Below are 15,363 nucleotides of genomic sequence, written 5' to 3' on the forward strand. Positions count from 1 at the left end.
ATTATTATTATTATTATTTGTATCTCCGTTACAAACTCTCGGGTTTTTAAGCCCGGTCATTTATAAGGCGTGCGTGGGGATATAGATCCAACACGTAGAGGCCCTTTGGAGAGCTTTGATGTCATGTAGAATGCCTACTGGAACCCATTCATTTGTACATAAATAGATACCCATAAACCGGTTTCATATTATTATTATTATTTTTTATTTTTTTATTGAAAAGAAGCGCTGGTGGCCTAGCGGTAAGAGCGTGCGACTTGCAATCCGGAGGTCGCGGGTTCAAACCCTGGCTCGTACCAATGAGTTTTTCGGAACTTATGTACGAAATATCATTTGATATTTACCAGTCGCTTTTCGGTGAAGGAAAACATCGTGAGGAAACCGGACTAATCCCAACAAGGCCTAGTTTACCCTCTGGGTTGGAAGGGCAGATGGCAGTCGCTTTCGTAAAAATTAGTGCCTACGCCAAATCTTGGGATTAGTTGGCAAGCGGACCCCAGGCTCCCATGAGCCGTGGCAAAATGCCGGGACAACGCGAGGAAGAAGAAGACTGATTTTATTGAAAGTTATTATTGCCATTAAGTTAGGACTTTTTTTAAATATATGTATTTGTATTTGTTTTATATCAAGACACTAAAATAACCCTTTTATAGATCTCCTTTAGGTATTTGTACTGAAATGTACAATTTAATTGGGCGCATGAAAAAAAAAAAAAAAAATTTCTCATGCTTAATTATAAGTACCCTCAAGAAATACTATGAAAGGTTATACTTACGGCCCGATTCGAAGAATGATTAAGATACATTTAAGATCTTTAAAAGATCGGTAACTAAACGACTGAAGTTTATTACGATTCCGCTGTGAATTGTGATCCCAATAAGATCTATCTACGATATTTCCAACGTCAAAGTGACATTGGTTGCCCGTATCGTGCTGCTTCTGTCAATTATACGACATGCAAACGATATCGAAATGAGAACTTATCTAAACCAGAACTTATCGTTATCGTATTACGTTCTTCGAATCTTCGAAATGTTTAAAAAAAACAAGTGCATTTTTCTTTCCTCGTATTCGAAATGAACAGTAGTGTTTAACTCGTGTGAAAAGACTAATTTCCAGGGATCGGACAAAAAGTGCGGATGACGTCAAACCACTTATAGGTGATTTCAAATAGTATTTTTGATTTTCATAAACAATTATCACTTATCATTTATCCACCTCTTTATTAAACGATATCGCCACTTGAAATGAGTAAGAACGTTTTTGACTGACACATTGTCAATCAGATGAACAATAAATTGACTTCGTTATTGTTTAGCTATTGTATCTTCACGATTATATTTAGCTAAAATTTATATTTACTAATGTATAAGAAAACGCTCTAAAATGTCATCTTTACTCGAATATTGTGGCAATCCCACAGACTTGTTCTAACTAATTTCAAATAATTATACCTTATGGTAACAAGTTTCGTCAAATTTATTTTATTCACTACATCACCCTACCACCTGTATTATTAATTCCATGGATTTATTTACGATTATTTTGTTACTTTATTAATACTACTTTGTTACTACATGTCACACGGAAGTTTAAATACAAACTCAAACATCATCCTGTGTGCAAGATTACGTCATTTTTACGTCATCCGCACTTTTTGTCCGACCCCTGCTAATTTAATTTCTTAAATTGGTCAAGACTGTTCGCTCGCGATAAATATTCGTTGTATAAGAATAACTTCTTACATCCCTGTATGTTTATCGCCGCCCCACTTTACCGAAATACATCTTGAAACTGAAAAATTGGCTGCTGAAACTCACTCCGCATCCATCGGATGTTGAAAAATGTAACGGTTATCTTATTACTGAATCTTTCATATACACAGACATATGCTTAGGTAGACCACGCTCATTATACTTTACAGGGGAAGTTTCATGGTTTTCTTTTTAACAATTTAATTTTTAGAAGCGTTGGTAGCCTAGCAGTAATAGCGTGCGACTTTCAATCCGGAGGTCGCGGGTTCAAACCCCGGCTCGTACCAATGAGTTTTTCGGAACTTATGTACGATATATCATTTGATATTTACCAGTTGCTTTTCGGTGAAGGAAAACATCGTGAGGAAACCGGACTAATCCCAATAAGTCCAAGTTTCCCCTCTGTAAAAACTAGTGCCTACGCCAATTCTCGGGATTGGAGCGGATCCCAAGCTCCCAAGAGCCGGGACAAACGCTAGGAAGAAGAAGAATCTATTTATTTTTTAATTAAGAATGAACAGTTTTTAGGAACCATTTATATCACTTAAGAGAAATTATTCCCAATTACTTTTCGTAACATTTTTTGCATCATCTAAGTACAACGCGAATCACAGTCAGCAAACTACGACATTAATATGTCATAGTGTGTGTAGTGCCGTAGTAGTAGCATGAAATGTAACTTCTTAATTGTATTAATAGTGCCAGACGGTAACTGGCAGCTTATTGTGAGCCGCAAATAATAAACCAAATATGAACCGCTTTCCAATGGAGTTCGGACGAAAACTTCTACCCTAATAGGGTTTTTTCCATCTACAAATCTTAGGGCAGAATTGTATCCCAATAAATTCTTTTGGATTATAAGAACATGTTAAACTACTTTTAGGGGACCTGTAATGACCATATTTTTGTAAATATTGAATTCAAAATATCTTTTGGCACACGTCATGTGATCAAACTCGAAACGTCATTGAAGATTCTGATGACGTCACAACTCTCGGATTGACACTGTTGACAGTTAGGCGATAAACAACAAATGACAAATGTCAGTTGACAGTTCTAATCTTCTACGTGCGTATGTAGTTATGTGTCAAACCATAAACTGTGACGTCACACAATTTTCAAAGAGCGTTTTGGGCGCGAAAGCATCTGTCAAAATATATTTTGTTAATTTAACATATTTAAAGCCGTTTTTAGTATAAAAGTTGAATTTTAGGGCAACTTTTAGTTAATATAGAACGTAATACGAGCGTTTCAAAAAATTGGAAACAACCCTATTCTGCTTAAAAATATTCCATTACTTATTTCAAGACTTCAAATACCCAAAGCTCGGCTACCTAGCATTTTCAAAAGTTGATATCGCGTAAATATAGATATCGACGGTGGATACATAAGTACCTACCGATTATGTACGAAATATCATTTAAGAGGTAGGAAACCTTCATAAATAATCGAAATAATTAAAAGTGTGTGTGAAATTGCAATCTGCAATACTTGTTTGCTCTTGTACCCTTTTAAATTATGGAAGAGCGGGACCTTACCACAAGTAAACTTTATACTCAAAAGAAGGTTCCAACCTTATTACTATTCAAATGTAAATTATTAAGGGGCTCCCCGCAGTTTTCATCGATTTTTGGCGAGTTTTGAGTCGTTACTCCTTCATTTGCACTACAGTTAAAATTATAAGACAGACAGCTAACGGTTCTTTAATCTTTTATCTCCATTTTTGTCTGCCGGATTTTGAAAGAAATTAATATTTATTATTTATGATTTTTACAAACATTGTCTAAACAAACACTATTTTCGTTCAATCAATCAATCAAAATGAAATCAATCATGATTCATTTTTTTTGATTCATGACCATTTTCGTTACTAGATTGCTATATGAGATCTACATATTTGGGTTCGTCTTTGACGTCTCTAAAAATTTGTCAGAGTTTAATTTAATTTTTTTTTTTAATTTCAATGATGCCAAATATCTCGAAGATAATGAACTTTAAAGTAAATTTGGGATCCTATATTGCTTACAGCCGTTGCTGTTAATATGATTAGCTACTAAAAACATTAGAAAACTAAGGGATTCAAATCGAATGTCATTGGCGTTAGGGACCCCCTTAACCAATTTTTTTTTTCATGTATAGTCAGTACACTGTAGGTACAGCTAGTATGGCAACGTGGACTCTTAAGTTTGGGCACTTACTGTAAGTGCAATAAGAGGAGGCATGTGTTCAGAAGGCTTGTGACTAGGGCGTCCTCCCGGGAAATACCGGTTCTCGATTTCCCGGGAAATCCCGGGATTTATTTGGAATCCAAAGAACCGGTACTGAGCACCGAGTCCCGGTTCTCCCGGTTCCCGCCATAACATCAAATAAACATTTATATTATCAGTAAAATTAACGCACCGGCAAGTTCGGCAGCGTCGCATATATATGCAATCGATTGCGAACATCTCTAGGTGACCGTACCATAGACGCCATTAGTTTTCTTCGGACATATTATCAAGAAAAGAGATATTGCAAATAAAAGTATTGGACTAAGTACTAGATTTAGTTAGACTGATTTATACATATCATCTTAAGTTGACATTTAATTGAAGTAATCATTAGCGTTACAATTATCTTAAGTTAATCACATTTGAAATAGAAAAAATATTGAACTATTATAATTAGACTGATTTATATTATTTAAGTTCACATTTAAAATTAAAATTATGATTAGCGTTACGTCAAGTCAATTCGACGACTTCTTACATAAATAGTCATGTTGAGATATTAAAATTTGTATAACTTTGCACAATTTGTTTTTTTTTTTAATTACAATATTATGATAATTATGATATTGTGAACATGATAATAATGTTTAAAATATTATGGTGTTTGTAAGTATTACTTACTACACATGATTCATAACATTACGGTTATGATCAATGACACTGTTAACTGACTAATCAATTAAGACTGATTAAAGTAACTATAAAGACTGATTTAAGTGTATTATTCCTAAAACTGTTTTTTATTCTATAAAAATATCTTAATTATTCCTACGATTCTTTTTCATTATTATTAAAGTTAGTTGCAAGATTCACAGTTAAATGATGTCAAACAAAATATATAAAAATAATTCAGCTCAGCATAAAGAACCGGGAGAACCGGGAATCCCGGTACCGGCTCCGACCTGGTACCGGGAAATGAAAAACTAGGAACCGGTCCCGGGACTGCACGCCCTACTTGTGACAATGTGCTAAATTCAAAATTTTATGATTTCTGAAATTCAGAATCAATAAGAATATTTATTTGTTTTAAACTTGATTGCACAAATACAGGAATAACGTACAATAGGCGGACTTAATGACTTGAGGCATTCTCTACCAGTCAACCACTTGGCCAAACAGAAATTCGCTAAGGTGGGTGCAGTGTGAAAAGAAAATGTACAGAAGAATAGTAAATAGGCAAAGTAGTTACCTATTGGTTATAACGATTAGAGCTTCGGAACTTTTTTGTTTGCAATAAAAAGGGTTAGTTTACAGGTTTTATGACAATATTCTCATGTACAATCCTTAATTATCTATAATCTATAGCATGCAAAATATTCACAATTATTTTACATATGTAAGTACAAATAATGATTTGAAACTTAACTAAATTATATGTCTTACATTACATTATAATATGCATTAATTGTTAAAAAAAATATTTTATTTATAAAACCTATGCTCTAAAAGCCACTCCCGTATTTTTTTATTATTGACAATCAGGCAAATCTTTGAGCTGTTGTGGTTATTTTATTGTAAATGTTTACATTAAAATAATTACATATAAATAATATTATGGGCAATAAAGTCGTGTATACATATTTTTGGCACTTTTTTCGTATCAATATTTTCAGACGTGACCGTACAAACCGTGGTACGCGCGAAGAATCTATATGAAAATGAAATGAAATGGAATGTTTTTATTCCAGAAATAATATTCCATAGGTATGTACAATAAAATTGGGCTATTTAAACTAAAGTCTACAATTAATAATACAACTAAAATAACATATGTCTGTGTGTGATAATATATATCTGTGGCAATATGTCCTAGATTTGAAACCCGTCTATTTCAGGCCGAGACGGTATTTTTCTGTTTGTTTGGTCTGGAAACTCTGGGATGTATCTCGGAAGGTTTGTTTTAGACGAATTAACCTATATTTAAATTGCAAAAACTTTGATCGGTAATGTAAACTTTTCTGTGTTGAGAGTGTTTCAAACCTACTATATGTTAACATTTTAACATAAGAATTGACAACACAAGTTGGTTTCGACTTAGATAATGAGAAATATGTGGGAGTCTGAGCTCTGCTCGGAAAACATATAAAAACTTAAAAATGCGCGTTTAGAGGTAAGACCTAGCTAGATTGATTTTTCGCCCCCGAAAACCCCCATATACCAAAGTTCATCGAAATCGTTAGAACCGTTTCCGAGATGCGTTTGCGAGATTCAGTGCTGTCAAACTGGTCTAACTTGACAGACTTTCAGACGTACTCTCAGAGTAAACAAAGGTTGAAGCGTATACAATGATGTCATATACCCGAAATATACATACCTATATAAAAAAAATAATAATAATTAATAAATTATAGGGACACTCTTACACAAATTGGCTAAGTCCCACGGTAAGCCAAGAAGGCTTGTTGTTGTGTATATATTACAAAGACTTGTTCGTTTAAATGTATAAGACAACAAGTCTAAAAGTCGAATCCTACTATGGATGACTCCAACGTTCGAGTTCGAGTCTGCCAAAACACCACAGGGCTCAGCCTATAGGTATTGACAATTCATTCATAAAAAGCACCAATGGAAACCTAAACAATGTATGGAAATGATCACGTGACTTTTCTTTCAAATCAAACAAACCTACATTTTTCCTCTTTTTTTGGCGTTTGGGCGTTTTTCGAAGCGATAAAAACGATTATAATCAGTTATGATGGTCGTTCTTTTCTATAAAACGGTGTCCGTCGGTTTCAATCCCGCGATTTTAAGTAGTGATGGTTATTTGATCACGTGGATAAAGTTATCCACTAGTACCTACACTGGTTTACCAAGCCCAACCTGGCAGCCGAGCGCCTAACTCGGACATCGAAATTATAATAATATTATCTGCCTCTCTATACAATACGCAAGTGCGATAAAGGGGGATATAACGATGATTTTATTTATTTATTTCGATGTTCGAGTGCGCCTCTTTTATATTATGTTCGCTCGACGAACGAAGCTAAGACGAACCGTAGGGCTATAAAACAACAAACAGGTTAACACCACACTAACTCATACGCGATTATAACCAAGTACTAAACAATCCTAGAACGACTTCAAAGACCTGAACTAATAAGAGAGTTATGTTATCGTTAAACGAAACGGGTTAATTGTTATGCATCTTCATAAGGAAGTGTGAAAATATAAACACAATAAACCAATGTGTATTTTGAGAATGTATGGCCTTATTAAAAATCGCATACCGACTACTCCCAACCCAACCAACCCCAACCCCAAGGTTCATGAATTAACATTAGGTCATTGTTGAACAAACACCTTCAAAAATAATTCCTTTTGGTACCTATCTGAAAACTTCTCTTATTCTGTAGGAAAGGTACCCTGAAATATGACTTATATCGGGCTAGGAATTAAACTATTGGGCATTTAGAATAGACTAGAGAGCGTTTATTCGTGAGAGTCAGAATGGCGGGTGTACCTAAATAAATTCAAATGAAAAGCATACCATATTTTTGTACCTAATTTGTACTATTTAGTACCTCGTTTAAAAAAAATTGTACCTCACGGTACGTAAAGTTATCATCAAAAAACAGGTCACCCGCCATCCTGACAGTCAGAATGGCGGGTGTACTTTATTAGGTACGGTATTAGGGGTATGGATAGGTCTTCAAAAATGATATTTAGGTTTCTAATATCATTTTTTTCTAAACTGAATATTTTGCGCGAGAGACACTTCCAAAGTGAAAAAATGTGTGTCCCCCCCCCCCCTGTAACTTCTAAAATAACAGAATGAAAAATCTAAAAAAAATATATGATATACATTACCATGCAAACTTCCAACGAAAATTGGTTTGAACCAGATCTAGTAAGTAGTTTTTTTAATACGTCATAAATGGTACGGAACCCTTCATGGGCGAGTCCGACTCGCACTTGGCCGCTTTTTTGATGATAACTTTACGTACCGTGAGGTACAAATTTTTTTAAACGAGGTACTAAATAGTACAAATTAGGTACAAAAATATGGTATGGTTTTCATTTAATTTTATTTAGGTACACCCGCGATTCTGACTCTCACGTTTATTCGTGGCAAAATAAAATAAGAAAACAACAGTTAACCAAACCTAACATATAAGCCACGAAACGATCTCGACTCAACATGGTGCTAGCCTGGCTGGGCTAGCGCTGGTCTCGCGTCGGGGCCATGACCGTGTGCAGCACGTAACACAATATTTAAAATAAGAAGGTATTTAAAAAATGACACATCATTAGTATAATAAACAAATTGGAAAGTAAAGAAGTAACTTCACAACGAATTTATAAAACAATTTTGTGTTAAAAATGTGAAATGTCCTTAAACAAGAACAAAAAAATTCCAATAAGTGTTACCCTTCCACCTATTTCTGACAAGTTCCACATATTAGGCAGTAGAAGGGGAATTACTTTCTGCTTGTGCGTAGACTGTCGGGTCAAAGTGTTAGCCATGACCAAGGTGGCATGCATTCTCACCAAAGAGCACTTCTAAGATCATGCGAAGTTACTGTGGCAGGCTGAAATACGCGTCATACTCGTCAACGGGTGCAGTTTGTCTGGGTGGGACTGGTCTGTTTAAGCTGACACGGGCTATTATCGGACATCGGATTTGAAGACCAAAAGGATAACAAAACGAACATTTAAAAAGAAACTTAGCAATAATCTATTAAATAAAATAAAATGTAAAATACAACCGCTATAAATTGTATACATGCACTGCATTTTTATACTGTATGATCAGATTGTAGCGTTAACCCCTTACTTCATGTCGTAAACAAAAGTATTATATCTGTTTAAAAATAAACTTTAATAGCTATCAATAGAATTGAATATTATAACTGCCATATAGGGCTGCGCATGCGGTAAGAGGTTAAATAGATAAAAATATAAGTAGGTAACATATATGTAGACTACCTAGCTTGCATATTATAGGAGCTTCGTCTGCCAACAAACCACTCTGTGGTTTGGCAGAAGTATATTGTAAATTAGAAGAATGAAATGAATGAGGCATGAAATGTGAATAAACGTTTATTTTTTTTTTTTTATATTTTTTTTTTATATTTAGATAGTAACTTTATTTTTAAGTACAAGTCCAGTGAGACACCTCATTCGGTTCTCGTATGTTTCTTTCCTCTTAATGAATGTTTTAATTATACAGGATTTTGACTCTTGGAGACCATTACATATCTAAAGGATGAAGTTTGAAGTTACGAAATAAATATCGGATGCGGGCTCCAAAACAGACTAAGGATCCAACTGGAATACAATTTCGGAATAGGTAGGTATAGGTAACACACGTTGGTTAGTCTCACACTGTAGACCATCTACTAGCTCCGCTTTTGTACACCTCCACTTACAGAAGGTCGGTAGACCAGAAGCAGTGAACTCTTCCTTTCTACAAATACGAGAGTTCATGCCCTTTGATAGTCTTCCCTGCAATAAATAATATATCCCGGTCTTCCCACATTGACCTTAGGTTTAAGACGAAGCGAGATATTAGGAGAAAACTTTATACTAAAAGATAACAGTAGGTCTAAGATGATCGGCTCTTTATCATTTGTCATCATGCCTGTTTCTAAGTATCTAAGTGCGAAAGTGACAGGTATAAAAGGACAGACAGGTGATAAAAATGGAACCATGCTGCCACCGTAGGATAACTTATCGTAGCCATACTCATGCATATGATCATTGTTCACAACGAGATTTGCATTCAGAACTCTTGTACCCCTTGTCTGCATTACAAATCGATCGAGCCAGACAGAATGCAATGCAATGCAGTTTGAATGCGTATCAATGAAACAAATCGTTTAATTCATTATTTTTTTGTCCTAATTTTTCATTCACTTTTTGTTTGTTTTTGTTAGAGAATATCTAGTTACAGACGATGGGAGTACCTACTTATGAAGCGAATTGCAATTCCAAATCAGTCAGCTTTAAAAATGAAGGGCCAAATTATTTAGGGAAGGGTTGCTAGCTGTGCGCTGTTATAGTGCGGGCCAAGATTTCCACTGAGTGGCAACCCAGCTCAAAACGACCCGGGACCCGGGTATATCCTAAAACTTCGTCCAAAAGAGAGGTATGGGCATTGTGAATGTAATTTCGCTTTGTGTGGTAGGGCACAGAACAGCGGATGTCATTCCAGATCTAGAGCAGAACCCAACTGGGGAAGAGGTACGTCCACCTTACAGAAAATTGCAGCCAAATAACACTAGACTCTACTCATATAAGAGTTGTGTTCCTACCGGTGAGTAAGGTTGCCAGAGGGCCTACCGCGAACCACGTTCGACGTGTTGCCTCCCTGTCACATTTAGCTACGAATTGACAAGTGCAATAGAGAGACAACACGTCGAACGTGGTTCGCGGTAGGCCCTCTGAGCTCCTCTGGAGTTGCAGGCGTACATAAGCTACGGAGACTGCTTACCATCAGGCGGGCCGTATGCTTGTTTGCCACCGACGTAGTATTAAAAAAACGAGGATCAGGAAGAGAGGAGATGAGCTAGGCTGCTTCGTAAAGGAATTTACACACATTATTGGGAAGACTAGAAAGCCTTTGTCCAGCAAACTAAAAAGATGATTATGTCGACGGCATGAAGACGTATTATACGAGTTACCAGGAGGAACTAAGTCGTGCAATTCCTGTTCACACTTTTGAAAATGTTTCATACCGTCTATACATACATCGAGAGCCTCTCGGCGAGTCTCGGCAAAAATCGACCCAGTCGAAAAAGGGCAAGACAAGACCAGAAGGGAGCAGTATGTAGGTACAGTCAGCATCAAAAGTAGTGGATCAAATAACGTTTCATAAGTATCTACCATTCTGTAACAGCTTAACAAAAAGTGATGTATTTAATATAGAACAACTAAGACTGTAAAAGATATACTTTTGAGCGCGAATTTTAACATTTAATCTATATTTGGAAAAGTTATCCGGAATATCAGATACTTTTGGCGCGTTGTTTCATCCGCTACTTTTGATGCTGACTGTACTAGTAACGCACACACACGTTCCGGGTCTGTCTCGGGATCTCTCAGTCAACGAGTGTGTAGGTACAGCCGGCAACCCGGCACCACCAATTTCCCGTAGAAGTGGGCTCTTCGAAAACCTCGATGGTGACCTGGCTTTCAGTCACGACGCCGCAGTAAATACGTTATCAAACACGTTACCCAGTCACGAAGATGGTTTAACTTTCCGTCGCGTCGTTAACGCAGTTTACCTTGATTAAATGGAGACTCGGACGGAAAAATTCAGTACAATCATTTAAATTTCGTCAAGAAGGAACCTAATTGCCTAAAAGGACAAAGTACATCCAAAAGCAAGACCAAGCTAAGTTCAAGTGTTAAGTAAATGTCATAGATGTTTGACGTTTAAAATAACACCTTAACTGTTTGGGCTATCAAAATCGCTGCCAACTTATCTTGGTCTGACTTTATATGCAATGCAATGTGGCATATTTATCCAAGAGTGATAGCGAAGCAAATAACGTTTTTTTATTTATTTTCGTGGTAGCTGGAGGCTCTTAGGTACCTCCAACAACCAGTGCTCTACCTGGAGGCTCTTAGGTACCTACCAACAACACCTGGAGGCTCTTTAGTTACCTACCAACCTACGACTTACTACGACCATAAGTAGATAGGTACAGTCATGGTATTAAATATCGATGCGGACAAAGTGACAAAAATACGTAGGTACACACTACCTTAATATATAGGTAATAAGGTCGAGTATACATATTTTTGACACTTTGTCCGTATCGATATTTAATACCTTAATTGACTGTACAATTTTACATGCAAAGGTTCAGAAATATGCGGGATCGTAGTAATTTTTCGTCTTTAATTGGATCGATTTTTATATCGTTGTCTGGTTTTTGGCCACTTTTTTATGAAATAAAAAACTTACGTCTTGTCATTGTAATTAATTAGCATTTAATAATAAGTCAGGGAAGAAAACTATAACCCAACTACCGAAAACAAGAGACATTAAAACCTAAATGTCTGCATAATCTTAAGTCTGCTCTAAAACCGCGGTATTTTCGTTCACACTTCATAATGCACTTAAGATCTAAGAAATATGCTTTAATGTAACACTTAGTTGCTAACCACTTCATGCAGTTTATTCATGAATATGAGAGCTAAATTTATGTGTTGTACCAACATACTATATTTAAAGATCGTATATCGTTCGTCATAAAAGTTTATGGCTTCGCGTGCCACGTTTTGATCCTTATATTTTAAAAATAACATTGGGGTTTCATGCAAATGTTCGTATCTTCTACAGTTGGAGCGAATATCACCTTGTTGGCTTTTTGTAATATTTTCATATTAAAAATGGCAAGCTTCGTAGATTTTTTAAATTTTGATATCAAAGATTTTTCATCATCTTCCCGACATAAAGATGATATGATATATGATATACAATGAGATATGTATGGGTATTAATGGTGCTACACCATTTGAAAACATCAAGCTTATTATTAACTATTAAAATGTAATGAAAACTGTTTGCAAAAACAAGATATTGTAGGAAAACCTTTGAGGCAGTAAAAATTATTGTAGGCCTTACTACGGACTAACAATGTGCAAGGTGAAGAATATTCTCAAAAATGCAGAAATATTCTCGGAAATTTCTGTAAACTTACACGAATTTAAAGCAAAGTTTCCATTCAGAAAGATTGTGGGAATTTTTCAAAAAAGTATTATGACTCACATATTTATTACACAAATAGAAGAAATATCTAGTAAAGCATGTATTTATTAAAGTATTGACATGTTTGCTAATTTAAATTTCTGTGAACTTTTCTTATAGAAATTTGGCAACTTTGGAAACTTCTCCTTGGTACAGTCGCTCAATGATACTACGGACACCGTTGGAAGTTTTGGAACCACGGGAATATAAAGTGATTGAAAAAACCTAGAACTTTAGAAAGATTGAGTATTTTTGATGCTACACTAAACTTCTTAACACCAACAGAATATTATCACGTGCAGGCAAATTTCAAACAATATATATATAAGGAAAAAAAAAACAAACTTACAAAAAAAATCGTTCTTAAAAATCCTTCACTCCCCTCACGTCACTCCCAACATATTTAATATAAAAATACCGCGTCGAATCGTAAAAATCGGTATCGATAATTCGGGACAAGAACGCGCGCGCGCCGCGCCGCGCGCCCACCATTGACGCATTCGGACTAATTCGGTGCAACACTATTCCGCGATTCTGTAAACACCACGAATCGCCACCGAGCGTTGAACCATCGCCCAAACCGCGCCTCTACGGTTATCGTCTTCGATATCACTGAACGTGGGAGGTGTGATAGCTCAACTCTAACTAGCCGTTCCTCCCGCCCTAACCCGAAAGCTGTACACTGTAACGCCATTGCATAAAGGTGGGAATCCACTAACAATGTTTTGTTTGAAATTGGTACGCCATAATCCGTTTCGGGAGCACTGTGAGTCAGCGATGAGGAAATGCGTGCAAGGTATAATTTCGGAGCAGCTTGAATAGTTCTGTAAATCTGGCAAAAATGTTTATGGACGTGAGGAATTTCTAGCTGCGATAAATTTATAGCAGTTTATCATTTCATCAATTTCAAGCGTTTTAAGAATCTTCGAGAAGTCAAAGTAGATTTGAAGATTGCGTAAACTACTTTTCAACGAGTTCACTGAAATACTTTTAAGATATTGATGTTACATTAATATTAGCGCTTGCTGTCAATAGTTCAAAGATCTTCTTCAACCTAGCATTTTCCAGGCCAGGGTCCTACTTAATCTTCTCCACTTTGCCCGGTCTTCAGCATCCTCAGATGTGATTGTTCTCTTCCGTGTGCGCTATCACGACGTCCAGCCAGCGCTTAGGCCTACCGCTGCCGCGTGATCTAGGGCCTTGGACAGTGAGGTTGAGGTGAGGTTCAAAGATAAAAAAAAAATATATCATTGCATTTTTTTAAAGTAATTAAGGTACATATACACATCAGAGTACTCGTCACGCCCAAATCAAGTCCAAATACAATGTCATTGGATACTATTGTCAAGGTGTCAAGCAAGAGAAGTCGAGGACGTTTACTTTATTTAATAGTTTTTTTGAACTACTGCTAGAATTGATTTTTATGTGAAAATTCCGTATAACAATTTTATAATGTTCACAGGTAGTATTTTTGTGTTTTTTTTTATTGACCCAGTATGCGGCAGCAAGGTCCATTTAACCCTCGGAGGGCGCCGTGGTGAATGTCATCATCGATCCCAGTGCGCCCTCATTAACGGCAGAGAGGGTGAAACGCCGGAGTGGGTTTAGTGGGTAGGGCTAAATTCTCCCCCCCTCTTCCCTGGAGAGGGGAAAGGAGTGGCGAGTCCCACACACCGTGCGTAAATGCATTCCCACTCCGTCAACAAAAAAAAAAAAAGGTCCATTTAACCCTAATGCCTTAAACCCTGTCCCCACGCTCAAGATTCCACTTTTTTAACCATTCGCTACATTCGAGGTTCAATTTTGTAATCTTTCACTTGCTCGGGTATCATTACCACAATAAACTTTGCCTCCATTGTATAACAAATAACTATAAAATCTGTTTTTAAAATGATATGATATGAAATAAATAATATGATATTAATTCGAGCATTACGATCGCGCAACCTTTTGGGAAAATGGTTCTATTAACAATTTATACACTTAAATCTTTTGTTAATATCAATTTCTAGCACCGCAAACCATGGCGCACCGTTTCAAATGTTTCAATAGTAGAGAATAACATTGTACTGTTAGCTACACGCGAGTAAACTTAAAGAGTTTGGAGCATGGCGCGTTGATGCCCCTAGAGACTAACACCTTTGTTTGGGTCATATCGCAGTGGAACAAAAACTTCACAACAGAAACAACCCATTTTCGTTAGAGAATAAACTAGACGAAGAGAGAATAAACAAGAAATACCATGGCATGCTGGATCGCCCCGCGTGCCCGCACTCGTGCTCTCTATCTGACCTGAGAGACGCCACGGTCCAAGCTGTCAGCACCGCTGCTCTCTGTACATTTACTGTTAGGGAACCTCGACACGAGAGAAATTTCTAGTTAAAATATATGATAATCATTAACATTTCTGTGAAAACAACCTCCGTAAAAATGTTAGGTTATAAATTAAATGCCAACAATAGTAGATTATACACCAAGGGGATAAAGTACTGTTTTATGTCACGTATGTATGGGCGCGATATTGAATCCTGAACGTAAGGAAGGACTTAGATTTAACTTCCGAGCGCAGCGAGGGGGCTATTAGTTGAAGACTAAGACTGACAATGAGTCCTGAGTACAGTAAGCGATTCAAGCGCGCCCA

Source organism: Cydia pomonella, chromosome 12 (assembly GCF_033807575.1).
Source record: "Cydia pomonella isolate Wapato2018A chromosome 12, ilCydPomo1, whole genome shotgun sequence".
NCBI lineage: Eukaryota > Metazoa > Arthropoda > Insecta > Lepidoptera > Tortricidae > Cydia > Cydia pomonella.